A 27,991-nucleotide genomic window follows, 5' to 3' on the forward strand; every position below is an offset into this window, starting at 1 on the left:
AATAATGCTCAAACTTGTCAAAATAAGGTATATATTTGTCTTAAAAAATGTTTACTGGTAAAAATTCTGATGTTCATTTCTTGCTTGTAGGTAGCCAGAATCTTCTTATTAGCATTTTTCCCAGATTCTTTGCAAGGTGTAGTAGCTAAGTTATTTGATAGCTAACTGACAATAATTAGCCTATTATGATGATTAATGCTTATTCAGGACACTTAATTTGCATGCTATAAGCACAGTGAGACAGCTAATTTGAAGTTATGCCAAATGCAGTATTTAGTTTTTATATAGAATGTTTGTTTGGCTTTCCCAATGTAAAATAATTGACAAGAATAATCATAGCCATGGATGTTAGGTCAGCAAGTTTTCATTTCTCCTTTTAATAGCAGTGATGTGTTACTTAGTGAACCAATTAGCAAGGTAAACTTTACTTGCATTAAAAAATGCGTTACGGCTAAGGAAGAATTTCTAAATTGTAGTTAATGGAATGTCAACCAAGATGCATATTCTGTCATTTTCGCTCAGGTGAAAGCCATCTGTCCTAGATAGATAGCATTTCTCCAACTCCTCACAAGGAAGAAGGAAACAAGGTCATTTTTATGCACCTTGTGATCAGAATTGTCTTTATATATTTATTTTTTTTAATTTATGAATGTTAATTAAACTACTAGGCCTGAGCCATAGGTTCAAATAAATAGTGAAAGAATAAATTTTTTTAATCATGGCTACAACAAGTGTTCGCTTTTTTTTTTCTCAGGGAAAGCCCACACATTCATGTGGATCTTGCGTCTTCTTTAGCAGGTTTGGAGGGGCAGAATTTATTTGCTGCTTCTGATTGCACAGGTTCTTTGAGCCAAATAGCAAAACACATTTTGAAATGTGTTGCTCTTTACCAAAGACTTCAGTGTTCCTGGATTTGAAACTGAATTCTCCCTAAGTGTGCTCCAGAAGAATAAACCAATTGGGGAAACGTACAGGGGCTTGTAGGGAAAAGAAAATGCCTGCAGTTGTGTCTGGAAAGCAATCTGATGCCTTTAGAAAATAAGGGAAAGACACGTTTCTTTGCTGTAACTGTTGACATTTTCTTTAAAGTCTTTCTTAGGTTTCAGCCTTTGAGACAGAATACATTGCAAGTCCTCCATGGACATCACAGAAAAGTAGATAACACATCTAAATCCATGTAACAGCCAAACCTATAGTCTAATCATCTCTGCTTAGTAAATATTTCTGCTTGTTTTCTACAAAAGGCATTTCTGGCTGTTCTCTCCAGCTAAGCAAATGGCACTGGCTGGACTGTGGGTCACTGATGGGAAGCAGAAGAATCTATCTTTTGTGAAGTGCCCTAATTTACTCTTTTTTTTTTTTTTTTTTTTTTGATATTTGTTCTTGTTCATGCCATTGTTTCCTCAAACTGCTGAGAAAGCAAAGTGTCTGGATGCTTTCTGACTGAAGAATAAGAGGAGGAAGAGGCAATTGTTCTAGAGGTGGTGACAAAACCCAATGTCTCTGTCACTTGCCCAGGGTCCTTTTAACCTTTTGTTATTTGGAGGAAGCTGACAGTCTGCATTAATCTGTATAAAAATAGTGGACCTATTTCTGTCCACTTGATCTCCCCTACCCTGAAATGATCACAAGCTAGTAGCGCAGGTTATAGCCTGCATTTATCCCAGCACTCCCACTTTCTTGCTGAAGCACAGTCATAACATTTACCACCTTGCAAGGAGCCAATTAGTGTGTCCCGAATCCAGTTAAAGTAGAATAGAGGAGCTATGTCTGCGCTAGTAAACTAAGCAAGACCAGGCATGGCCTCGAACGTGACGCTACAAGCGTTCATATGGCTTCACTGCGGCCACATTTACGGCATAGTTTCTGTCGATGCCAACTAGCCCTCTCCTCGATGACGCCCAGGTGGGTCAGGGGTATGCCTAGGACAGAGACAGTTTCTAATGAGCAGGATGAATGAGGGCTGCCCCCGTGGTGGGGGTGGGAGGAATTTGGCCCACAGACAGGAGCCATGCCACACCACTTGGGCCTTTGTCCCTTTCTGTTTACAATTAAAGCCATAGACAAATGAGAAACTGTTCACTCTCTCAGTCAGAACATGGGGAATCACTGGTTATCCACCACCTACTTAGATCCACTTAATTTTCTTTTTCTATTAGCATCTCCCAATACTTCATTACCACCTTTGTGACTTAGAGGAGTGCAGGGACCAATTTAAAATCCATTGAAAGAGCCTTCAGCTTTCTGTAGTGGATCCTGGATCAGGGCCAGGGGGTATAAACTGTTAGTGGCAAGTTTACAACAGTGCTCCCATTGTGGGTGCCACTGCTGGGGCTTACTGAGGTGCCTGAAGATTTTAACAAAAGTGATTTTGCAGATTAACCCTGTGACAAGCTGTGTGTTCTCAGTGGGAACTGTTCCCAATTTTTACAAACAATTATAGTTCCTTATCCGTGTCTGCTGGACTGTTGTATACTTCCAACATAGGGAAGCGTCACAGAGGAATTTTTTGGTGGCACTGAAGCTCCCTGTCTTTGTAGTCTAGCTAATCTAACAAGAGGTTAATTTGCCTCTTATTTTATTAGCTCCATATTCGAACACACACAATGCAGCTATTTTTTAGGCTTACTTCTGAAATAGATTATAGCAAGGTTAAAAAAAAATAGCCTCTTAACATTGCATATATTTTCACTTAGTACTACATTAGTCGTGCATTAAAAATACTTCTGGTCTGGTATTACCAGGGAGAGTTAACTGAAAGGAAAAGTGGTGCATCTCACTTCAGTCTCAATCCTACTCTTTCAGTCTTGGATTTATTCAGATCTAGTGACTAGCGTAATTTAAGTACAGGAGTTGCTATTTTGGTTCTTACTTGTTTAAAGGCAAAAATAATAATTTTCTTAGTTTGATAAAAACTGCTCTGATAGAAATGCAGATCTTCAGGAAAAGCACTGACATGGTTTAAATAGTCCATTGCATATTTCTGATCACTTACATGGGGCCAAGGACTACTCCAGTAGAAGCAAAGCTCTCAGTTAAACCAAAACATGAAACATGCTCCTGGGAGAGCAGGTGTCCAAGAAGTCAGTATTATATTAAATTCTACCTATGCTGGTAGTTGGAAAGGAATACGGTTACATTACTAATAAATAAATCAAACTGATGAATTATTGCAACAATTTCATTTTTTAAAAATTGAAACAGTTCATATTTGAAACATATTGAAGCTCAGAGAGTAGGGCTCACAGTAGGCTTTCTAATGAAGGATTTTTATTTTTTTTTTTATTGTTACAGATGTGATCCTTTGTGGCCGAGTTTCATTGTTGTTGAAAACTTAGCTCAAACTTGTCCTTGTGAAACTTGGAAGTGTTTGATGTAGTTGTGTAGCCTTGAATTCACAAGCTAAAAATCCAGGGAAGTGAAAGTTATGGTGATGATTTGCCGGTAAACTGGTGGCTTGTGGCTTACAAAACATTTTTTTTTTTACTATTTCAGTTCTGATGTGTTACGTTTTGCTCTCCTTTTTAAAATAACACGTAAAGGTCCCTTCTTGTTTGTGTATCACTGATACAATTCTTTTTTCAACAAAAAACAAAAGGAGGCACTGGTGCTTTGAATAGAGGGTGCCTGATTGATAAGCTAGTTGCAGCCAAACCTGCTCTGGCTAATTGTCTTTCAAATGCCCTCATTAATCAAACAGAGGAGTAACTCTGACAGGAGGGCTGTCACTGTTTTCATGATTTCCTACCACTCACCTCACAGTGTGAGACCTGGCTGCGTACCCAAATCATGGCCTTTAAAGCAGTTTTAATGCCTGCCCGCTGCAGAGCACACCTGGCTTTGGTGGGATGGGGGCCTGCTCAACTCCGAGGCATGATCTATCCCAGGAGACCAATTTAGCAGTTATTTAATGATTCATAGCTTGATGTCTGGAAATGAGTGCTCCACACGATAACATACATAAACAAATTTAATTAGTTTTTGCCTTTTTTGCATAAGTAGCCACCAGTGTATTAAAGCTGCAAACAAACCAGGTAGGCTGCCTGCAAAGTCATTGAAGCAGGTTAAGAGCCGATCTTTGAAAAAGGCTGTGGTGATTTCTTTCATCTGCTGATAGTCACCGGTGCCTGTTTGGTGAGGTCCTGATGTTGCCCGGTTCACTTACTAAGGAAGAGGGAAGCAGCTATTGCAATTATCTTCTACCTAATCTACAGGAAAAATTGTCAGTCGCTTGTCCCCTTCCATTCAAAAGCTACAGAATATAGCATTTTCTTGGAATTGTTTTAAAAAGACGTTCTTTATATACTCCAAGCATTATTCAGTAAACATCAACCTGTTATTGTTCAGGTATAGGGTTTTTTATACTTTTCAATTTTTATTGAACATACATGAAAATATTATAAAATTATTTCTAGTTATTATTATTTCTGCAGCTAAAAAAATAGGGTGAAATACTCAGTGCTTAAGAAAGCAAATTGAAAGCTTAAGGGACAGAAAGGGTTTTTTTGCCTTTTTTTAACTTCTTTTGCAACATTGCATAATTAGCACTGGTGATGCGTAAAGTGTATGGGGATTTTGTTTCTCTGCTGTTAAGTGTTTCACATACTCTGTGGAGTAGAATTCTAGACTTGATAGTCCAGAGTAATCTATTGTCATTCTCCCAAGCAATATAAGTGAATATATTTTGCATGAAAAGAATGTTGTATTTTGCATATATTCATATTAAGTTAAATTCTTACTTTAATAATATTTCATAGGGCTGAAAATTATTCAGTGAAATGCATAGAAATATTTTATACTGGAGGGTTCTTGTGAACTTCAGACAGCAGAACAATATAGCTGGTCTGGTTGTTTTCATTTGGGAATAGCTTCCACCCACCAAATGCAATATTTACTCCTATGAGAGGTGCCTTTTTCTCATACAGCCTAAAACAGACACCTTGCTTTCCTGAGCATGAACAGGAACACCACAGCATGGAACATGCCACTTCCAGGTATCCTGCAGTCATCACTTCATAAACATGCTGGATCTCAGACTTGAGCAAGGGGGACCAAACCTTGATATTTTACTCTTCACAAGTGAAATTCTGTCTCCAGCAAGTTCAGTGGAAACTTCTTCATTGAGCTCGGTGGGGCCAAACTTTATTTCACATCTTTACTATTGTCAAGGTATTTGCCAACACGAAAGCAATTTGGACTGGGAGAGAAGGTGGAGACTGGGGACAAATTACTTTTGACCACGTTCTTTTATACATTTAAGAGACCGTTAGCTCATTTGTGCCAGCACCTCCCAACACCTGTCAGAAAAAGTATTTTCTCTGAGTCACTATTAGTTTTATATCAAGGCATTCTATTCTATTCTGAGAGCCAGAGTTCCAAGTGGTGCGATTAACAGATCATGCATACCTGGCCAGATACTGCCTCCTCTTTTTCTGTCCTCAGTAACCCACAGCAGAGAGCTTTACAGGGATATAATAAAAACTAGGCACCTGCTCCTAAAATTTGACTGACTTTAACTAAGCCAGTAGCATGTGGGTAAACATTTCCAAATGCCCATGATTAATTTTGCAGATTCATTCAATGCCTTTAAGTTGTGTTCTATGGACACTCCTAAGGATTTCTAATTAGTGTCATCATGCCCCCTATAATCTGCATTCTGAGAACTTTATATCTTTTTAATAAAAACTTGTCCTGCTGTGAAAAGTCTCAGCATAATGGCAGAATTATTATTTTTATTGCATTTGAAAAGCAGTTCTTGCGTCTTGCTCCCATCCTCCAGAAATATAGTCTTTATTTTTGTTCTGTAAATAACACAAACACAATACATTTGTGATTTTTTTAATTGAAATTTGTAGGCCATTAGCTACTATTGTATTAAGAGTGTGAAGGGGAATCAAACCTAAAGTCATCTATAAAAATAATGCTATGAACAAAATAGTTGCTGCTTTTCTTAAGAAATATATTTGATTGTGCATTAGTGCTCAGAGAATATAACACCTTCAACAGACAGAACAGAGATGAGGGATTTGGGAATGTATAGGAATGACAGACCTTAAGACAAAGGAACAGTTTTGCCAAGTTCAGTTGTTAACTTTAAGCAATCTTAATCAGCATACGCTTCCTTTCTCCTGTAGTTTTTTGTGGGCTGTACAGTTACAACCTGGTAACTGTTACCTGGCTGCTTGTACTGACCCCTGGCAGACTTAGTCTATAGGGCCCTTGCTGGGGAAAAGCTGTCTGCCTCTGCCTCTGTTCTTGTTGGCTCCTGCAGACTTGGGCTCCCAAAATTGGGATGGCTCTTTAAGATACAGTGAAGAATCAAACTTTGTGTTTAAGTGTTTTTTTCAAGAGCTATGAGAGCTCACTCCATTTTAAGCCTTTGCTCTGATGTGCACTGGAAGCCCTTCCAGGCTTGGTCATCGAAGTTTTGTATATGTTGAATTTGGCCGATAGGTCTGTTAAGGAGCACAGAGGTGATGATGATGATGATGATTATTATTATACAGGATCCACTAAAAAGGCAATATAATTGCTTTTGAAACTGGACAGAGCCCGATGCTCTAGGTTGGTACAGGTACCACCTTGACAATTAGATGTACCTGCTCCTCAGGGAGGTTTCTGACTGCTTTGAAGGCTGCTCTGGGGAATGGTGCTTGACAGCGCTGCCTCCAGTGTAACAGGTGATGTTTTCACTATCCAGGTAGATGAAGAGTTTATTTCTGTTCTGTCCAGTCTCCTAAATTCAGCATGTAGTGGTAGTGATTCCCCCTGATAACTATGTAACCAAGTAAATAAAACATTTGCTTTGGAAATAAATTGTTAGGGTTTATGTTTTAGATCTGTATGTAGAGTATTCACTTGTTTTGTTGTTGAGGAAAACACTATGGCATTCCCATTCGAGATCAGCCATGGGCTTTCAGCTAAGCCTATGCTTTAACTACGTTTCTTTGTGGGACTGTTATTATGAATCATGGCAAAAATATTGCAGAGTGCTTCCTTAAAAGTACTGTTAAGGGCAGCTGCTGATTGCAGGTAGTTAAGGACAACAGTGTTTAAAATGTGCTAAAATTCAGGAAGTGAATAGGAATTGGTAGATGACAGTTCCCATTTCAGTTAGACGTCTAGAGCTAGCATCACTCACAGCTTTGCACACGCTGGGGTCTGGATTCTGCCTTTGTGTGAGTGGGAGAGGAGAATCTGCCACAGGGTAACTGCGAGATGATCAGTAATCAGGTACCTAATAACTTGACTGACTGCTGTAGGCACATTTTTTGGCAAATAGATTGCACTGTAGCAACAGAGTATAGAGCGATATTGTAGGTAAGGCAGACTGAAATAAATGGATAGACTTGAATGAAACAGATTTTTTTTTTTATTTTTAGTTGGTCGTGTCAAAACTCATTTTATTTAGTGATAATAGTGGTGATATGTTAAAAATGAGTAAGATTCTAAAGAAGCTCTCATTAGTAGCAAATAGAGTATTTCTTCTTAGTTTTCCTTTTCCTTTTCCCATTTAGTTTTTCTTGTATATAATTTACCAACTATTCTAGCAGTTATTTCATTGGCTAGAGCTTTTTTTTAAAAAAACAAGAAAAAACTTCCAAAACATATATAAAGTGAACAAGGTGGTAATATAATACTTAAAGAAACATTTTATGTTTTTGTATTGCAGAAACAGTGTTGCTAGTTCAGATCCTGTGAGAGAGATGGGAATGCATCTGTGGAAAAAGACATATATGGTAAGAATTTGTTATTAAAGGAAAAACATATAGGACTGTCATTTAAGTTAAATGCTGATGGATCATGGATTAGATTCTATCTGATGGGTCATTTAGCCTTAAGGTATAGAATATATCCATGAGTACAGTGCTAATGGTGAGTATTGCTCTAACGGATCGTCTGTCCAAAAATAATAATTGAAAGGACCTTTCTGAATTTGTAACATTAGCTTATCCCATGGGAAAAATGCGTAGCTGGAAGACCTCTGTTATGAAAGGAAGATGCATGAAACAATTTCTCTCTTTTGATGGTGTCCTGTACTTAATTTGTATGTTGCTGTGAAGGTATGAAGGATAAAAACTATGAATTGAAATTTCATGTCAGGCTGTTGAGCAGAAAAATGTAGTTAGGAAAGATGCTTGTTGCATTTTGGTTTATAATAACAAAAGTATTTGTACTGAAAGTGCTTCACTGATGGATTCAGAGAAGTTGTGGAAGTCAGGTCTGAATAAGAAGAAACCAAAGCATTATTACTGCAGCAGAGTTAAACTAATTTTTGCCTTTTATTTTTTTTTTTTAATGTATTAATTTACTGGCTTGAAACTATGAGTGGCAGTGTTTTTATAGGGGACAGGATTATGAAAGTCAACTGAAATATAATCTGGGAGCTTGTGAAAATTTCTGTTTCAAGGAACAGGTACTTAACACTGCTAATTTGTCAGAGATGCTGGGTTTGAGCTCTGAAATTTGTAGGTGAAATTCAGATGTCTTCACCAGGGTATCAGAAATGTAGATATCGAAGTCTGGGGAAGTCACCCTAGATTCATGTTACAGTCGATTGAGGAAAAATGGGCACCTTCAGAGAGTGATTCATCTTAGCCTAAAATAGGCAGGTCAGAAGACTTGCCCCCTGGAGATACCTGCTTCTCTCCATTGACTGTAGAAAAGCCTGCGGTGACAAACTCAGAATTAAATGTCTAACCTTTTGATATCTAAAGCTAGGTTAGATGAATTTCACCATGTGTTAATAAGGACAGGCTCTGCCAGCCATACTGGTGTTGAATAACGGCTCCCTCAGGGGTACTCCAGTGGGGCTGTTTCTTGAGGGAACTGAGGTCTGACTGAGAAATTCTGGGGTTCCCCAAGCAGAATGATCCCAGCAATGGTTTTAGGTTTTTCTCTCCTTTTTAGATTCATTGATAGTAGATGTTTTTCTTTTAATTGGAAAAAGAAAATCCCAGGGTTTGTTACTGTGGAATCTTAAAAGCGAAGGTTTATTTTATTCTGTTGAGTGTTAAAAGTTGCTGTGGGACTTTTTCAAAAGCAGATAACTCTCTATTATGTGTTGCCCAAATTTCCTTTTCCCATCTGCTTTGTTGCAGAGTGTAGATAGATAGTGGCTACCCTGCTAGTCTGGTAAACATAGCAAAACAGAGTGGGAGAAGAGGGAGTTTTTTTAAAAGCTAGAAAAGGATGCTGGTCTTGGAGAACGTCTGTGAAACTGAACACCTAGCTACATTTGTAATCAAAATCCTTGCCGTATTTCAGAAAACACATCTGTTTAAACACCCCCCCCCCCTACTCTTATATAATGGTTGCTGTTAACAGAGTTAATCCAGGAAGGATTTAATGTTACAAATATATTTAGAGAAAAGTTATGATTGTGTGTAGTTTACAAATTAGAAAAACAAGAACAATGAGAAGACCTTTGCTTAAAAAGGAAATGGCCTGAACATTCAGCCATATTATGATAGATTATTTTTAACCTTTTAGGTCACGGGATACTTTTCATGCTGAACTACTGTAAATACAAACCAATTTGAACGTAATAGAAGTAAGAAGGCTTTTGGCTTCTGCCAGAAATCCCCAGACGTGGGAGAATGAAAAAAGTCCCAGTAGTATCTACAAGTTCTTTTATACTTTCTGTTGTTCAGAGAACCTGCCAAGCATATAATAATTAGAACTTTGTGCTTGGGGTCGTACCGGTTCAGTGAATTTATACCTGAGCTGATGTTTTCGGTTACAGGCTGTTCTGAATTTTCTGACAGTCATAGATAGAGCAAAGTGGTTCAATGGTTCAACATAGTTGTGACCCTTCTTCACCTTTTTTTTTTTTTTTTCTTGTTTTGACAGATTCTAAAAATAAAACACAGATTGTCCCAGCATCTTGAATGTACCAGAGGATTTTTTCTTAAAAAAAAAACCCAAAACAAACATCTGAGCAGATACATAGGAAGAAAGCTTAAACTTTTACAACTCTAAGATACAAATTTGCACCTTCTCTTGCTTCTATGTCCACCAGCTAAGTCTCTTCTTATTTAAACATTGTCCAATATTACCTACCATGTGAAATACTCTCTGTGGAGAAATATGTGTATGAGTTTGCTTGCAATTTCCAAAGAAAACAAGAAAAATGCATAGAAGGCAGGGTTCATGCTTTGAATGGGATTTGTTTGATGACTTCAGTAATAGTAATAGGATCTTTAAAGAGACAACATCAATAAACCTTGCTATAATTCAAATTGAACTGTGCTGTATAACACTCTATAGCCCTCTTTGAACAATTCAGGAATTAGGCAGTTTTGAGCACTTGCTAGAGTTGCCCGCATGTTGCAAATCGATCTGGTGTGTACAACCATGTTGACGAAGGAGGTCCAGCACTTCAGTGAGGAAGTCTTGCATTAATAAAAATGCTCAACAAAATCATCTCCATGCAGTGGGCTGTTTCACCTACATTTACTTTTCAATTAGCCCTGTGTTAAATCCTCAGAAATAATCTTTGAAGACTGTTTTTCACTCCTATCATCTCTCTTCGTTGAAAATGGGTGGCCACAAAGAGAACTAGAATAGAATTCAGACTCTTCTATGTAAGAGCTTTTAAGAACTGAAAAAACTTGACTGTAATACAGCTATGTGATAATATTGCTGTTATAAGGCACCTTTTGACCACATAGAAAAACAACTGAAATGTAGTCTGGCTTTTAAATTTCTGTTATTGAATCTATTTCTTATCATGCAAGGCCTTCTTAATTAATAGGGAAAATCCTTCATCAGAAAGATGAACAAAATGGAATAAAACTAAGTATATTAATCTTGTGAAAGGGCAAACTTCCCTGTACTTCTGTGGTCATTACTATTTGCAGTCTGGAGGCAGGTAAGAACTGTTGAAATAGGAACATTACTTTCAATGCAAGTGAAAATGGTGGAGTGGGATAATTCTTTTGAGAGTAAAGAAAAGCATTTTAATTTATCTAAAAATCAGAGATTGTCTTCCCTAGTTTGGGATGGCTGGCCAGAAACTTTATATACCTATTTTTGACTTGGCTCACTTGGAGTGTAACTTATTTCCTTGGAAATTGTTTATATGGGAACATATTGGAGCCTTTCTAGCTACTCTGAATTTCAACACAGTGGCAGTCTTGATGGCCTTCCAGGACCACCATGATCAGAAAAGGTCTATATTCTGATTTTACTGAACATCTTCCTGAATTCAATACCATAATAATCACAGCGCTGTTATGATTTGAAAATATGTATTTGCATGGGGTTTAAGAGATATTTCAGGGCCTGATGTCCAGTGAAATTTCTTAGGCTGTTGAAAGGATAGTATGAGCAACACTTTTAGAAGCTCACTTAATGCAAGGGCATGGTAATTTTTGCCCTCACAAGAATGATGACAGGGTAAGCCTGTTAAGAGGGCTGTGCCGTCACTAGGCAGGTATTTCTTTGTTGTGGACCCTCCAGGAATTGGAATATTCATTGTTTTGAGAATATACTCATCACTGTTGTATTAACCATAAAGTTTAGTCTTTTTTTCTGGTGTTATTCCAATGTTTTGTTGATGGAAAATTTCTCTATTTCTTCCGTGTTGATCCAGTGACTGCATGTGATTATTTTCCTATAAAATCCTTTAAAAATTATTTCCTTGTGTAAGTGGACTTATCTCTATTCATTATAGCAAAGAATAATGTCATATGTTTAGAAGCAAGTGTATTCTGGGTATAGAAATTGAATACTCAGGCTTGACAAGGTTACCCTGGAAAAATTGTATACAGCATGGCTGCTGGCCTAATTACTTTGTTTTTGTTGAATTCAAATTCTATCGTTAGTAACTGACTCGAGCAAACACAATGGAAATTTTCTTGAAGAAGCAAGACAAGAAGTGAAATGGAAGGATGTATACTGCTATGTTAGTTGTTCTAGCGAAGGCAGTATTTAAATGACAGCAATCTTCTAAGTCCCAAAATTTTCTCTAAGAGTACATTTACATTAGTGTTTACTTCAGGTGAAAAGTGTGCTTTGTTCTCACTTGCCCTGCTTTGGTAGTAGTAAGGAAGCCCTGGAAGTAAAATGACCAATACATCCATGTGGGCACAAAGCCTAGGAGACCAAGGTGAATTTATAAGGGCCAATACAAGTCACCTTACTGCATGGGTACTGACTGTCAGATCTCATTCTCTCTGTGCTTAGCAAATAACTGTTTTGAAAGACAGACATCTTTGTCAGTGCACTTGGTTATCTTGACCCAAAACAATCTTCAAACTCACGTTGCCAGATGTGATGGCTTGACGTTCTCTGTATAGTATTCCTTTTTGTGCCTCATAAAGGGAATGCAGTACAGGGTGAGCTTCTAGTGCTTTAACTTACTAAACATGTTTGTTTTGCTTCAAACACCACCTACCTTGTTTTTTCTTTTTTTCCTTTTCCCCATCTTATCAGATTTGTCTTTCATTAGCACGTGTCTAAAATATATTTCCAAGTGAGCTTTGAAAAAAAACCCCACAAACAACATAATATGGGAAAAACTTTGAATGCAAAGTTAATTTATTGCAACTTTTTTCTTGAACATAATTGTCTAATTTCTGTATAAGGTTGCTGCTGCAGGTACTGCAAAATTTTGCTGTACGTTGCCATGATGTTAAATGAAGAAGTCAATAGTTGAAATGTAATATAACTGCCTGTAATGAGAGAAATGGAAATGGGCGAATACTGACGATACAGAACAGAAACAAGTTCTTGGCTGAGAAGAGCAATAAATCCTTTAAAAGTAGATGTTTTAGGCATTTAATGACCTCTAACTGCTGTCTACCTGACAAATATAATCTAGTGCTGGCTAGAACTCTTGACCACCTTTTTAGTTTGTAATAAGGGAGGATCAGTTCCCTTATCCATAGGCACAGTGTGAGTTGTAAAGCATGTTGCTGTCATTTGGGAAGCCCTGGTGATAAACACTTTGGTTAGTAACTGGCAGGGTGGGGTGTAGAGAATCTTAACACTGAAACGTGTCTATGGCCTTTTCTGCAAAGCAGAGTGTCGAGAAAATTTCCAATTTGTTGGATTTTTCTGAGAATAGTGGTGAGGTAAGCAGAATGGCTGTTTTCTCCAGGAAAATGGTCAGTCTCTTTTTCTTGTCTGGTAAAGCCAAAGGGTGAGAAGTTAGCTGTTTCTTACTGGAGTGGTCTTCATCAAACACAAGTCAACATAAGCCCAAGCTATCAAGTCCTTCAATACAGAAAGTTTTTTCAGGACCTTACAATAAGTATGTGTTCAGATAGTAATGTATAATATTCTGTTCCACTTTGGACTGGAGAATATGAGCCCATAGCCACAACAGTACAAACAGGACAGATTTTTAAGAGCAAAACTTCATAAAATTGCAGTATCCTTTTAAAGTTGGAATTGTCACAGGCAGAAATGTCTCCCTTTGCTTTTAAGGCCTTTGTTGTCCATCATCTTAAAAAAAACCCACTGCTGGTCCTTGGAAATTGTCTGAACCAGTTATTTATCCCCTAATGTGTTAGGATAAGTGAAAAATAGCGTTGGTGATATTTTTTTAGGTGTGCTGATTCATGATAGGGAATAAGATGCCAGTCAAGCTGCGTCATTCCAGTCTTTATAACACTTCTTTCTTGCCTGCATTGATCATCCATGAACTGACTGCACTGACATTTAAATTACCAGTATTAGAATTCATGGCTAAGTCTCTGCTGAAATCAAGGAGTCATGCCAGCCTTTCCTGTTTTGGGTGTGTGCAGACTAAGTTTGGTTAGGAGATTTTCTTCCCAACCAGTTCTAGAACTTATTTGGAAAAGGGAAATACAATAAAATAGACTCTAAAAATGATCATAAGGATTGAAAGCATACAGACCAGACTCTCACAAAAATACCAACTTTGAAGACTTGGTAAATAATATTCTAGGCTTATTGAAACCAGCAATAATTCTGTATTTTCAGAAATGACAAACTAGTATTTCATTCAGATTTGTGTTTGAAAATTCATTTTGGACTAATATTGATTTTTTTTCTCTTTAATGTTACCTTATTTAGCTGCAGTTCTAAATCACTGCATGCTCTGGGTTTGTCAGTGAAGTGCTAAGTGTCACATTTTGTTCCTACTGAAACTCGTGTATGTGTTTGTGTGTAGCCTGCAGTTTAACATGCTGTCCAGAGATGGAAGCTGCTTGCTTTGACAAGGTCAGGTTGGAAAGGTGGCCACATTCCCTGCATAAGGAAGGCAGAAGGCCAGAGCATGCCATTTCATTAGACAGCCCAGGACTCGCTTCTCACAGAAAAGGAGGGAGAATGAATGCTATGGAATTTAAAGTAACTATTTCAGCTCTTCTGTAGCCTAGAAAATGTTACTCTTGGGCAATATTTTGTTAATGACCGCTATTGGGCCAGATGTTCACCACATGTAAACTAGCGTATTTCCATTGACTTCAGTGGAACTAGGCCAGCTTACGCCAGCTGAGGATCTGTCCCCTCAGCTTTCTTTCTAAACCAGTAGTGACTTTAAATAAGGAGACACAGTATTATATGTCATAGTTCCAGTTTCTAGCAGAGGGGAAAATGAAAATTAATATTCATGTTTTCCTCATCAAGTTAAGAACAGATGAAACTGTGACAAAGGATCAAAGTAATTCAAATAATCAAATTTAAGAATGCTAAATGTAACAGACTTGCTTTGTTTTGCAATGAGTGTTTTCTTTGCCAAAACAAAACTAGTTTCGGCTAGTTCTCAAAGCTTCTGATATCACTTAGACTAGTGGAATGGAATAAATTGAACATATTAACCTGAAAAAGATCCCAAATTTTTGTTGTTGAGCTTTTTATTTTTTTTTTTTTTTAAGTGTTAAGACAGACTCATGCAGGGACTCTTAAGAAATGGGACAAGCTCTGTGAACTGGGTGCATTCCTTCTGCCTTTCTATTCTGCTCCCATTCAGCACTTATAATGGTAATGAAGTCTAATTACAAATGCATGTGACTGCCTGTTGTAATCTGTCAGTGTGTTTCTGAAAAACCTTGTGCCAGTTCAGTATTGGTCATTAGATAATAAGGATTGATAAAACGTAAGGGGCAAAATGTTAAAAATGCTACTATCGATTAGAGCGCACCTTAATAATGAAACCATGGGCCTGGGGACGAAAGCCATGGATCATTTTGACAATTCGGCCTTAGATTGTGGATGAGACAGAGTGGGGACAATTAATCCCTCAGAGCCACAAATCACAAATAAAGTAGTTGCAGCTCATTACAACCTGACCTTGCTAAACGGCCTTGAAAACATAAGTGACCTTCTAGAATTTGAAAAGATTACAAAGCTCTATTGAGAATTTTTTTTTTTTTTTTTAATGTTTGGGAACCACACGACTTAATTTTAACAGACCTGTCTTGATGAAAGAAGCTTTTAAGTTCACCATCTTTCATGGACTAAATTGTTAAGAACTCATGGAACTGATGGCAATACTGTAGGGGAATGTTCGGGAAAGATCTTAGAAGTCAGAAGTCTTGCTCTGTGCAATTAATCAGTAGAAGATTGTGCTACAATAGCTTTGAAGAGACAATAGTTTCAATGAGCAATCTAGTAATTCCACTTAGGGCTTTTATAAATGTTCTGTTATAGGAGCAATAATGTTCATTATTGCACTGCATAATTACAGGAAAGCATACTCTTTTGCGCATTGCAGCCAAATCCAATCCCAAAATTTGGGAATATGTTCAGCAAAGTATTTATTTCATGAACTCTCCTCGTGTTCCCACCGTAAGTGGGAGTAAGGAGAGGACACGCGTTTTCCATTTCTGTCCATTCACAAGCACTGCAGTTGTTCTTTGGCTAAGTGAAGTCACAACTTGAATGCCTTGTCATGGGCTAGTGTGTATGGAAATCACAAGGTATTAAGCTAGCTTATTGCATGTCTAATCAAAGATGTCATGATAAATAGCTAGATTCACATCCCTAAATATTCTGCTTAGAACTGTATACAGAGATCTGAGTTTCTAATAAAATGGTCCACCTTACTTTGGCCCTTAATATTGAGTCAGGTTCAGCTCTTGCATATTCTTCCTACTGACTGTGGTAGAGGGAGACATTCTTTCAGTTCATTCCTGAGAAGAAGTAATGACCACAGTCCCTGATGTTGTCTTAACTGTGCAGTGAGTTTGCAGTGCTAGCTGATTTCCTTGTGCTTTGAACTAGGCCCATGTGTGACTGCTTATTCTTTCCTTTCAATGTATCCGAATGAGATGCTTCTAAATGTCCTCATTATACAGGAAACTAAGCCTCTTCCCGAGTAGTGCATCCTCTCCACAACATAAATGCAATTTCCCGTAAGACCCTACTTCTCTATAAATACAAGACACTTGTAGTTTTTGTGAGGATCAGTGGTTTTTGCCTATTCTAGACAAGAGGGTCTGCTATAGCGCTGAGGGCTACTCATTAAGAATGCTCTACCTGCACACACCTCATGGTCTTGGTAAGAGAGATGCAACTATCATGACTTCAGTGATGGCTGTGTGGCTGCGGGAGATGGAGGAAACAGCTCTAAATTCCCCAGTTCTTCAGTGTTCAGGCAAAAGTATCAGGTTTCTTATGGTAGTGTGGAACCGCTATCATAGATCATAGATCTACTGAAGGATGCTGGTCTGAAAAATAGCACTTGATAGATAATATTTTCTGCAGAAGTAGAGTTTTCAAGATAACCCTAAAATGCAGCCCTACATAGAGGACATCGTAAAAAAACCCTCTGCTGAGTGTATCATGAGTACAAATGAGAATTGTGCATGAAGTAAATTACTTCAGTCCTAGTTGTGTAGGAAGTGAGGTGAAGGAATCTCCATGCTGCTGCTAGAGGAACTGTGATAGCCCACTCTCACAGCAGCTGGATTTGGGTGCAGCTTCCAGGTTGTTTCACTCTGGCATTGCCAAGACTGAGCTTCAGCCATGGTAGAGCTCTTTCCTTGACACCCCTGGGCTTGGATGACAGTGCTTTCCCCATTTGGAGCGACAGAGAGAAGGCTGTGTGGTATCCCCGTATGTAACATACTGATATCATCTCTCTGCCTCTCTTATCAGCCTGGAAGACAGATGAACAAAATGGATTCTTCTGAAGCTCCATTTAATAATTTCACAGTGACAGCCAGGGAAAAACTCAGCCTATCCCCTAGATGTAGCAGAGTTCCTACTTCCGTTCAGAAAGTGACATTTTAACGCTTCAGTGGCTGAGCAGTCCCAGTTTTTGAGTTAATATTTCATCTTCTGACCTTCCAGTGAGAGAGCAACCCCAGGTGATATTCAGACACTTCTCCTCAAGAGCTTCAGCTGGAGTAAAATTCTCACAATGGCCATAGTCATGACTGTGCACTTGTAGGTACACACAGCAGGGTGTGATACAACTCAATTATTGGAAGTAGGATTGGGAATCAGCTGGAATAAAATGATTCCTTTTAAGATAAAATCATGCAACCATTTATTAAGTACAGTAAGATGCAGCAGGTAGTCTAGTATAGAAGTGTGTGACCAGGACAATTACTTTGTCACAGAGCTATTATTTTGACCCTTCAAACTTTTTGAGTGGGGATTTAGACAGTGTTTAGGACAGCATCAAAGCTGATTTAAGAATCAAAAGAAAAGTTTCCTTTACCTTTCTTACTTAGTAGCTCCACTTAGTGGCTAACCGGCTAAAACACGTTTCTTTTAGCGTCTGTGTTACCTGGTGCCAGGGTGCACATTGCTCTTTCCCTCAACCCTCGCATCTTCTGTAGACACAGGGTGCTGATGAACACTGCAGTAGTGTCAAAGATGGAGAAGTGCTCTAACTGCAGAGCCAAAAAAAAAAAGCTCTGCTGATTCTCTGCTGAACTGAGTTATCCGCGTATCAAACCTTATGTCTATGAATGTATCTGTATTGAGTTCTTGAGTAGTTCTAGTTTCCTTTGCAAATTCAGCAGCGGCATGGAGCACTGCATCACAGCAGCTCAGCACGCAGCCTTCCACCTTCATGAATGACACTCTGCTTGCATTCAGTCCGGCCTCCTCTGCAGGCTCTCTGCTATTTGAATCCTTGTGCTTCATTTGATATCTGTCTTCCAGGGATTAATTTGTCTTTCTGTATACTGAATTTTCTGAGAAATCCAATTTTTAGAGATATTAGGCATCCTTGAATTATAGAGCTTTTGGGGGACAAATTCTTCAGACAAGGAGAGAGTTTATGGCTTCAGTAAGGTGAGGTGCCAGTTTGTTCATCTCCTATAAAAGCCTGAAGTACTACTTCAAAGCTAAAAGTAGAAATAATTGAAGCAGATGAGGAATTTTGGTGTTTCCAACATGTGGAAGCAGCTGAGAGTGATTTTCAGGTGCATATATGTGGGCATAAGTAAATACTGGTCTTTCAAGTATGTGATATCTAATTTCTCCAAGCAGGCAAACTCCTAATAGCTTTCCTTACGAAGTGGTTGTTTTAGAGAATGGAGTTAGTGTTATAGGTGTACATTTGGCATTTGTATGTATATTCTGCCTATGCTCTAAGCATAGCTGCATATGGCTTGCTCTCTAATTCAGGTAATGTTCAGAATACTGGCTGTGTAATATATAAAATATTTGGGCATTATGGAGGCTCTGTAAATTACTGTAATGAGAAGGAATTACCTTCTCCTTTGTATTTAAGCACTTGGCTCTCTTGTAGTGTGATGAAGCAGCAAGGCAAGAAGGACTAGTGGCTCCCAGGTCTAGTTGTGTAACCATACTAGTTGTCTGGATCATAGTGTCTCAGAGGAGCAGAGGGCACACTGGAGGTAGTTCCCCTTGCTAGCTATGGGGCCTTACTGGAAGCTCTGGGCATCCTCTAAGTTGGTATTTGACCTGCATATTTAATTAATGTGATGAATGACATGGGTTTCAGGGCAGGCCTAAGTCTTGTCAAATACAAGTTCTTGGTACCTAGCTCAGGTACTTGATTTTTTTCTTATGTAAGTCTATAAATGCATATACAAGCTCTTTTTCCCCTCCTGCTTATACGTACAGTAAAAGAAGCTAATGGCATAACAGTTAATGTTGTCATAAGTGACCTATTTTAAAACATTACTTAGAGTTTCTTATTTCAGCACTATCTGTGCTGAAATTTTCTCTTCTGGATGCCTGCATCAGCCCACTTCTCTCTGTTTGAAATTTTTAAAAAATGTTCCTATTCTTTCCAGAAGTAAAGAAGGCAAAGTACATCTTGTGTGTTCTTGTATATACTTAATAAGATCCATCACACTGTTCTTCAGCCTTAATCTAAAGATTTTGTGGGGTCATTATCTTTTGCTATTCCAGTGAAAATCCATTAGAAAGAACACTGAAAAATCTGTTTTTTCACTTGATCAGTAGAAATTTGGTAGTAGCTGAATTATCTGAAAATATCGTCTGTATAGTATATGCCAAGCATCATATTGCAGGTGTTGAGCAAAATCTTATCAGGGATTACTTTTCAGAGATTTTTAGGCTACTGTGGCATCAAGTGCTGGAGGTTCAAGTGTATGCCTGCTCGGAGCAGCACAGCATGCTGCTGGGGATGCTGAGGAGAGGCAGTCGGCTCCCTGCCCTGAGCACAGTGCAGGACAGTAGGGCTGAAACCAAGGAGGTGCTCTTGGTGTTTCGAGGTTCTCTTTACTGTTGCTCATACTGAGGAGGAGGAGGAAAATCTACTTAACTGCAGAGCTGGAGAGCTGTAAAAAGACTTGGCTATGACTGGGACCTAAAAGTGAGCAAGAAAGAACTGGTGTGGAAGTAAGGATGGGAAATGCTACTGTTGACATAAGAGATGACAGGAAAATTGGAGGAGTGTGAATGCAGGTTGTGGTAGGACACAGCAAGAAAAGAGGTAGGATTGGGAACCTTAGGGTAATGTGTAGGAGAGAGACCAGAACTAACAAACAGGGGTAAAAAGAGAAGTAAATACTACTAGGGTGAATCTGAACAAGTCATTGAGTACAGTGTTAGAGAAGACTGGGATGGGAAATGGACTGGAGGAGTTTAGGGTTGAATTTGCAAAAATATTGTCATAAGGCAAGGACTGGGAGTGGGGAAGAACATGAGAGAAAAGTATTTGCAATGGAAAGTAGTAGATGGTGACCAAAGGTCATTCACCTCTAGACCTGAGAGGGAAAGCCAAGATACATGGTGCCCTGTGTTCCTGTGCTGCAGCAGGTCCCTGGGAAACCTGTGTGCCTCTCAGCCGTCCCTTCAGCCTGCTCCCTGTGCAGGCTACTGTTGATCTTCCCACTCACGTGGCCAAAGCCTCTGCTATGGACCATGAAGCACCAGCTCTGTATTTCAGTATCAGTGCCATTCCATACAATAGATTTTTTTTCAGGCTTTTTTTTTTTTTTTTTTCCTCTCCCCTTCTGTATTTTTTTTAACAACCTATGAAATTATAGATAAAAGGGTACAAAACCATGAATGTTGCCATAAAACCAAGCACTAAAAAAAAAAAAAAGAAAAAGAAAAAGAAAAAAGAATAATGCTGTCTATGAAGCCTTAATTGGGCCCCCTTGTGTGTATACATTTTGATACTGTCTCTAATTACATGGTCACACACTGCTTTTTCCCATGGACCCCTGCATCGTTCTGTGCAGTAAGTAGAAGGTGTTTGCTGAATGAGTGCAGCTTTATGTAGTTTTATTCTCACTGTGGCACAGGTAGTCCCAGGCTTGCCTTACTGTATACTGCTCAAGACCAAGACTGAACACAGAATTACTGATTTCCTTGTGGGTTTTTCATTGCATCCTGTTTTGCAAACAATAACATTTATTTTCGAAGTGCACTTGCTCTGAGATGAGTGGTAAGGCTCCCTTACTTCTGCACATGGAAGAAGGGGATGCAGGGTGGTTGAGTCTGAGGTGGCAGGAGCCTGATGTTTTCCCAGCTCTCCCCAGTGTAAGTCACGCTATGTGTTCAAACCAGGCTGCCCACTGACTCCAGTTTGCGGCTGATGGGTGCAGAGTCTGCTATGATATGGACTTCTTTCTTGGGTATGCTTTCTCGGGACACAGAAAGTGAAGCTACTGCAAATAATGAATGATATGAGAAGGTGAGCACAAATAACTTGCAGAAGGTTTTTTTTAGGAACTGGTGGTGAAGACTAGCTGTAATCCGCAAGGGCAGAACTCAAGAGATTTAACCCTGAGACCATTTGTCCCCTGGCTTAGTCCCTTGCTTTATTTATCTGCCATTTCCTGGTCTCTGCAATGAGAGAATTAAGATTGTGTATGCAGGCAGTCTCCTTCACTGCTCAGGACAAATTCAAAGTAATGGTTTGGGATGAAGGATGTCGGGATCATCTGTGAAGAGGTGGTTGTGCAGTGAAACAGTGTCTCATCCTGGTCATGCACAGGGTGGGGGCCGAATTAAGATTGTGCAGAGGATCTTAATTATGGCACTTTAAAACTTCTGGGTGCTTGGCTTTGGAACCGTAGTGTTCTTCTAATGTAGTTTGTGTGTACATGTGTTTAATATATATGATTTTTTCACTTATAAAAAGATGTTAACAGGCTGCACTCTTCAAATACTTTTATAAAAATTCTGAGTTTAGCTTTCTGAACAGGTTTTTGAAATCAATACAGAGAGAGCCGCTAACAGGAGGTAAACTACAAACCACAAACACTTTCAATAGGATAGCTCTTTTTATATAACATTTGATATCATTTTCACAGCATGATCTCTACTTTCATACTGTGATAGCTTTTACCTGGAGTTTAGATGATTCATTTTTGTAGTGGATACTTAACTTTTATATGAGGAAAATGCAAGAGAAGCCAGCACAGCATTAAATGAACTATAGTTGCAGCATTAAATGAGCTACAGTGCAGTAATAATGTAGAATGCTCAGATCCTTGCCATTGCAGAGGGTTGGATTCATGAATGCTCTATCGATCCATAAGTGCGGAGATAGGGAGGCCTGGAATTTTTTGGCATATTTAATTCAGTTTTTAAAAGTAGATTGGGCACTCAGAACTTGTTTAGTAATTGTTAGAAATCCATATAGGATTCTGCTTGAAAATTGACTATGATTTCCTGTTGGTGTGGACCTTGGAGAATCATGTGACTACATCAGTGCATTTTCCTCATCTTTTCTTTCTCTGAAGTTTCTAAAATGAATTTAGAAATCCTAGCTTTACAGTGATTCCTACACTAACTACTGAGAGGAGGGAGAACTTTCATGTTAATGGTGATTATTCTTTCAAAGAGATCCAGATTTTTATGTGGTTTGTATAAAAGTAAGTCTCTTGTTTCGGCTTTTCTGGAAAATGATTTACTATGGTTGAGGATTTCTGGTCTATTCTGCCAAACTTCTGTTTTCATATGCTTGTAACTTCTTATGAATCATTTAAAAATGAACTTTTCTATATAGGATTCCAACCAGTTTTCATGTCCACTTATTTCTGAATAATATAAAAAGGAAAAAAAAATCATTGTTTTGATCCTGCTGAAGGATAAAATATAAAGATAAAAATTTAATAGTTTGCCTTATCTCCTCTGTTCAGCCCAACATCATCAACCTCCTCCTTTTCTTCAGGTTTCCATCACCCTCATTTCATTTTTTCCTCTCCAAGAAACACACATGTAACATGTGAAATACATGTGAAATGGTCTGACAGTCACAGGATATTAGAAATCTGTCAAACTTGAGGCTAGTCATCTGAAATAATTTCCTCAGAGTTTCTGGGGGGAAAGAATGAACTGATTTGTAGATTGGTCAGATAAGGTTGAGCTGGACTAATTTTTTTTTTTAAATTCTGGTTAAGATTTTTGTCTCTAATTTAGTTCTTGCTTTAGAAACCTTTCCTCCTTACTACAAACCAAACAGCCCTTGCTCATTTCAAAACAAACAAAAAATCTTGTAGCTCTTCTACTGTTTTTATGAACTGAGGATTGACCTGATTCTATCAAATAGTATCTTGCAAGGACCTGCATTGCACTTTGTCAAGGTGAAGGTGTTCGGTCCTTTCTACATTTGTCATAATTAAATATTGTAAAGCCATTTTAAAATGAATGAGACAATTGTTTGAGCACTACAAGCTTTGCTAATAGTTGCTGAAAGTCCCACCCTGGGGTTTCATGCACGTTTGAAAGCATCTACCCTTGATGATTATCTCCTGTACTTTTCTGTACTGAACAGCATACTGTGTCGAATCGATATTTTTTCTGCTCCCTGAGGTTCTTAATTCACATGTTCAGAAAACTTCATATTTTGTATTCCTTGAGATACACTCTACAAAACCTCAAACACACACAGAAGCACACAGAAAGGCCCCCTGCTTGCACCCCATCTGTATGAGCTTATCACCAAGAATGACTGAATGAGGTTTGGTTTACAACACGAATTTTTGTGCATAGGCACTCTCCTCCCAGCCGAGATCTGTCTCAGGACTCTCCTGTTTCTCCTGCTGGAACTCAGGAGACAGGTTTTACCTAAAGCATGTTTTCCAGTGCATGCATGACTTGCAGTGCCTGACTTCTTCCCGCTCCGCTGTTTAAGAATTGCGTATCTGAACTCATTTCTAGGAGGTTAAATTATTCCTAACCTTAGGTAGAATAATGTTCTTTCCAGAGCTTCGTAACATAATTTTTATTTCTAATTGTGTAGGGATCCTAGTCAAGGTCATAGCCTGGATATGCTAGCTGCTGTACAAACATATTATGACAGTTGTTCTCCAGAAGGAGCCGTAACTCCTAAGAAGATGGCTGACTGTGCTTTAGGGTTCCTGTCCCTTAATGTGAAGTTGCACTGCAAACACTGGGATTGGTGAAACGAGGCTGATTTACGCCTGCTCAGGCTCTGCTCAAGAACAGTTAAATCTGAGACTCTCTCAAATTTAAATTTAGTTGTTTAAAGCAACAGAAAATCTTCAGGATCTTGCAGGTGATTTACACTGTCTGCAAAATTTCTTGAAGGGAAATTGAATCCATTTCCATCAACTTATCTTTTTCTTTAGCTGTACAAATTCAAAAAGATCCTTTTACATTATAAGGCATGGACTGAGGCTAAAAGGGAAGGAAAACTTCTAGGATAAGTAAATACTGGGTTTTCTGACAATGTTTTGGGAAATGGAGCCGGGTACATATTTCTGCTTCAAGAAATGACTATGCGTGGCAGACTTAACATTACAGTCTTCCTTTTACCTTCAGAGAATCTTCTTTCCAGTCTTAACTTTCCGTGTCCTGCCTTTGCATCTCAAAAGTGTATCCAAACTGAGTAGTACTCAGGACAAGTATCTCTCTCCATTCTCTCTTGGAGGACCTGTGCTCTGGGAGGGACATTAAGGATTATTGTTCTGAATGGAGAAGGTTCTGGGGCAGAGCAGCCCATGAAGCAAAAGCTGCTGTAAGTTACTGTGCTTGAAAACAAAAAGGCAACACTTCTCTGGGAGGTTTGTGCACCCCAGCAGAAGCATGGGCTGATAGCAAACATCTTCCAGTGCGAGCAGAAGTCAGAAAGGAGCCTTGGCAGGGAAGAGGCACGTAGGTACTTGGGAGTTGGTCCTCACGGGCGTTGTCAGGGGTAGGAGCTGCCTGCTGCTGGGCCCTGTATCCCCTGCTCCAGGCTGCTTTTTCGAAGTGAGCAGCACAGCAGAGCAGCTTCACGGTAAAGCTGTGGTCAGGCCTGAAGGTTCAAGATCTACCTCTGTGATGGTTTTGCATGAGGTAGGGAATCTAGTAAGAATCAAAGGTGGCCAAAGGGGAATCCCCAAGCTTTCAAATCCTGGAATCCCTGCAGTGAGACTTCAATCACCAGTCTTAACTTTGAACAAACAGGTCAAAGACACTCCCTGTGAAAACCTTTTCTTTTAATTAGACTTCCTCATGTGATTAAAACTGCCTTTGGTATGGTTTATTAACCATTTCAATCCAAAATTAACATTTTATCACTATAAATTTGGACATTGGTCTCTGACCTCTCCTTTTTTTTTGTTAGGAAAGGATTCAAGTGAGTCTGTTATCTTGCTATAAGCAAGAGAGAATGCAGGATGAACTAAGCAACAGTGTCTTGCAGAATAGCTGCTCAGACCCTAAGGGTTAAGATCTGTCTTTTCTTGCATGCAAGGGTTCAGCAAATGGTAAAATTGTGTTATCAATGGAAGGGTAGTTTGCCCTGTTTTTTCTTTTCCCCAGTATGAACACTGGAACATACAGAGACTGTTGTTAATTGAATAAGAACTGTGTCTACACTTATAAGACCCTTGTTATGTAGATTTTAATTGTCTATTATTAAACATCTATTTTTTTGTAGAAGTCAACTATCACAACAGAACCATAGATGAAGATGCTGAAAAGCCAGATAATTTAAGTCTAAACATCAGTGCTGAGCCCTAGAACAAGATTTCAGGCCAAGTCAGAATCTACATATTCTTAAAGTCCCAGGCATCTTGATGAGATGCAGTAAAGAGGGCCAGGCACAGAGTCATTTCCTTTCATCTTCAAAAGAAGCATGATATCAACTTCACCTTGAGCTAAAATTTGTCCTCTGATCTGATCAAATCATTATTTGCCAATAAAATATGGGATGATTCTCCTACCTGCTCCCCACCCCCTGCAGTGCACAGTGGCACTCTGTCTTCAGTTAGAGCCTCATGTGGAGTTGTACCTTGGTGTGAAAGCAGCTTTTGATTGCAAGCAGAAGCTGCCACCGTTACCTGAGATGATAGCTCTGATTAACTGTCTCATAGTTGTGGCCATAGAGGGCTTGACATAGCGAATTAAGGGCAGTGTTTCACTCTCCATCTTGAATCTGCTATTTACTGACTGCATCCAAGAATTAAACTTTAGTTTTACTTATAGGAGTTGTCAATTGGAAGAATAATTTGGCTTCTGTCATCGAGTGAGACAATAAAAATATACCAAGAGCTGATGGTCAGGCTGATTTTCAATCTGATTTTCAATCAGAATTAGAGAAATTATTGTTATGGGTGTTCATCCCTCCACTTCTCTCATTTTGTCAGGTGCAGCCCCTCATCACAAGGAGAATCCTCCCTCGGGCAGAACAGCTGACAACAACTCTTTAATCTGCTGATTCTGATCCCAACAGCATTCTGAGTGAGGGGAAAAAAAACAAGTGTATTTGACCCTTAACAAACTGCTTTGCAGTGTTTACCAGGACTTAAAATGATTGTCTTTCAAAAGATTTAAGTATGAGCAGGTGTTTATGTAAATGATGATTCTTTAATGTGTGTAATAGTATTGGTTTTTTCCCTTCCTCCTATTACTCATTTCACTATTTTGCTTGTGGCATCCAGCTGTGATCCAGATTTACAATCAGACCATTGTTTTTAGTCAAGTTCATCAAAAGGTAATAATTGTATCTAATAAAGTCCAATAATTGCATTTGTATTTTTCTGTATGTAAAACTCACTTGAAAGAGCTCTGCAGGCTCAAGGTAAAGTGATCAAGAAAGGTAACAATAAAGATGACCTGTTCAGCTCAATTTGTTCAACGAAATAAGCCACGTGACATGTTGGAAAATATAGAAGCCTTTTAGCTACTAGAAACTGCTGCTTAGACAAACTGCTCTTCATAGCTCTTTTTAATACTTGTGGTGGGCTTATTTTTTGGTGATTTTTGTAACGAAGCGCATGTGCTTTTAGTTACACAGCAAACTGTATGCATCCCTGTATCCCCGATAATATCATACATCATATCATATCGACAGTATGCACTCGAAGTAGAGTAATAGGTCTGAAGTAGTTATTTGTAACTGGTGGTGTTATCATAACAGAGGTAGGTGGGCCATCACTTTGTGTTCATTTACCTGAACAGCAAGAATTTCTTTGGTCTGGCCAAGCTCATCTTAGAGTCACAAAAACTGCAACTAAGGAGAATGGGTTACACATACAGCTCTAGAGTATCCTTTTGTAAATCCCCAGTGGTGAGGCTTTTCAAGGGCTTGAGCACTGCTGCTCATCATCTTTGTCCTGAGATGGCCCCAAGCACTATCTGTTCTCTGGATCTCAGTGAAATCTGATAACACCCTTTTCCTGATTACTGTCCTTGCTCTGCAAAAAGTGGCACAGAACAAGTTCTGTAGGTCTCTAACATCACAAGACTTTCAAAATAGAGTTAGTCTTTCCAACTTGTATAAATGCATGTCAGGCACGCTCAGGGTGTGTGTTTTGGTCTGTGTTGTTCTAGATGAGATTTGACTCTCGACACCACACAGCAGCTGATGTGCAGGACAAGGTGAGCAGGCAGGGTGAGGCCTGTCCTGCTGTTCAGGAGTCAGTCAGTTGGATATTACCATTATATCCCCGGTATAACAGTTACACTGAGCTGATCAGCTTCTCATTTCATAATCATGCCTAGTCAACACAGTTAACTTTTTGGCAAGGATTTTAATATCCGGTTTTGAGAAAGTAACATGAACATTAAGATAAAGTGATTGTCATTGTGCTAATGCAGTCAAACTGCTTTTCACTCACTTTTACCAGGAATATTTTCAAAGTTTAGTTTTCATAAAAACCCAAACTGCTGCTGCCCAGAGAGATAGGGAATACAACAGAGGATATGACCTTTCTGAATGTTTTCTTATCAGGCAGCATAAGTACTGTATGTCCCACTAAGCTGCTTCAATAGAACCTTGTCAAGTTATCACATTACTCGACATGTTGCTGATAATGAATACATAAAAGCTTTAGATATTGAGGACTCAGAGGAAATAAATAAGATTTACTGAAAAACTGCTCAACATATATCCCAGGGCCACATTTTTTTTCCATGTGGGTTGTGTGCTGACTTTGGGCCCTTAGATAAATGGGATGATGCAAGAGTTTCAGCTTCTTGAAATGTAAAGTGAAGATGTGGGTAGATAAATGAGGAAAGTAAATGGTCATCTATCTCCATTGTGGAGAACTCGATCACATTGTAATCATATCAACCGATTCTCCAAAACTGCCTGATATTCTGCTTTTCTGCTACCACATGCTCCTCTAACTCTGGTTGGTATCTGCAATATCTTCTCTTG

The 27,991-nt window shown here is 38.8% G+C and overlaps 1 protein-coding gene across 1 annotated transcript in view; it reads left to right on the forward strand.

The window, feature by feature from the left end:
- The window catches only part of LMO1 (LIM domain only 1), a 280,622-nt gene that overhangs the window by 11,487 nt on the left and 241,144 nt on the right, over positions 1–27,991 (forward strand). The window contains exon 2 of the mRNA XM_026850403.1: positions 7,673–7,739. The gene's annotated coding sequence lies outside the window, so the exon portion shown is untranslated. The remainder of the gene's footprint in view (positions 1–7,672; positions 7,740–27,991) is intronic.

Source organism: Athene cunicularia (genome assembly GCF_003259725.1).
Source record: "Athene cunicularia isolate RWA chromosome 5 unlocalized genomic scaffold, athCun1 chr5_part2, whole genome shotgun sequence".
NCBI classification, from domain to species: Eukaryota; Metazoa; Chordata; class Aves; order Strigiformes; family Strigidae; genus Athene; species Athene cunicularia.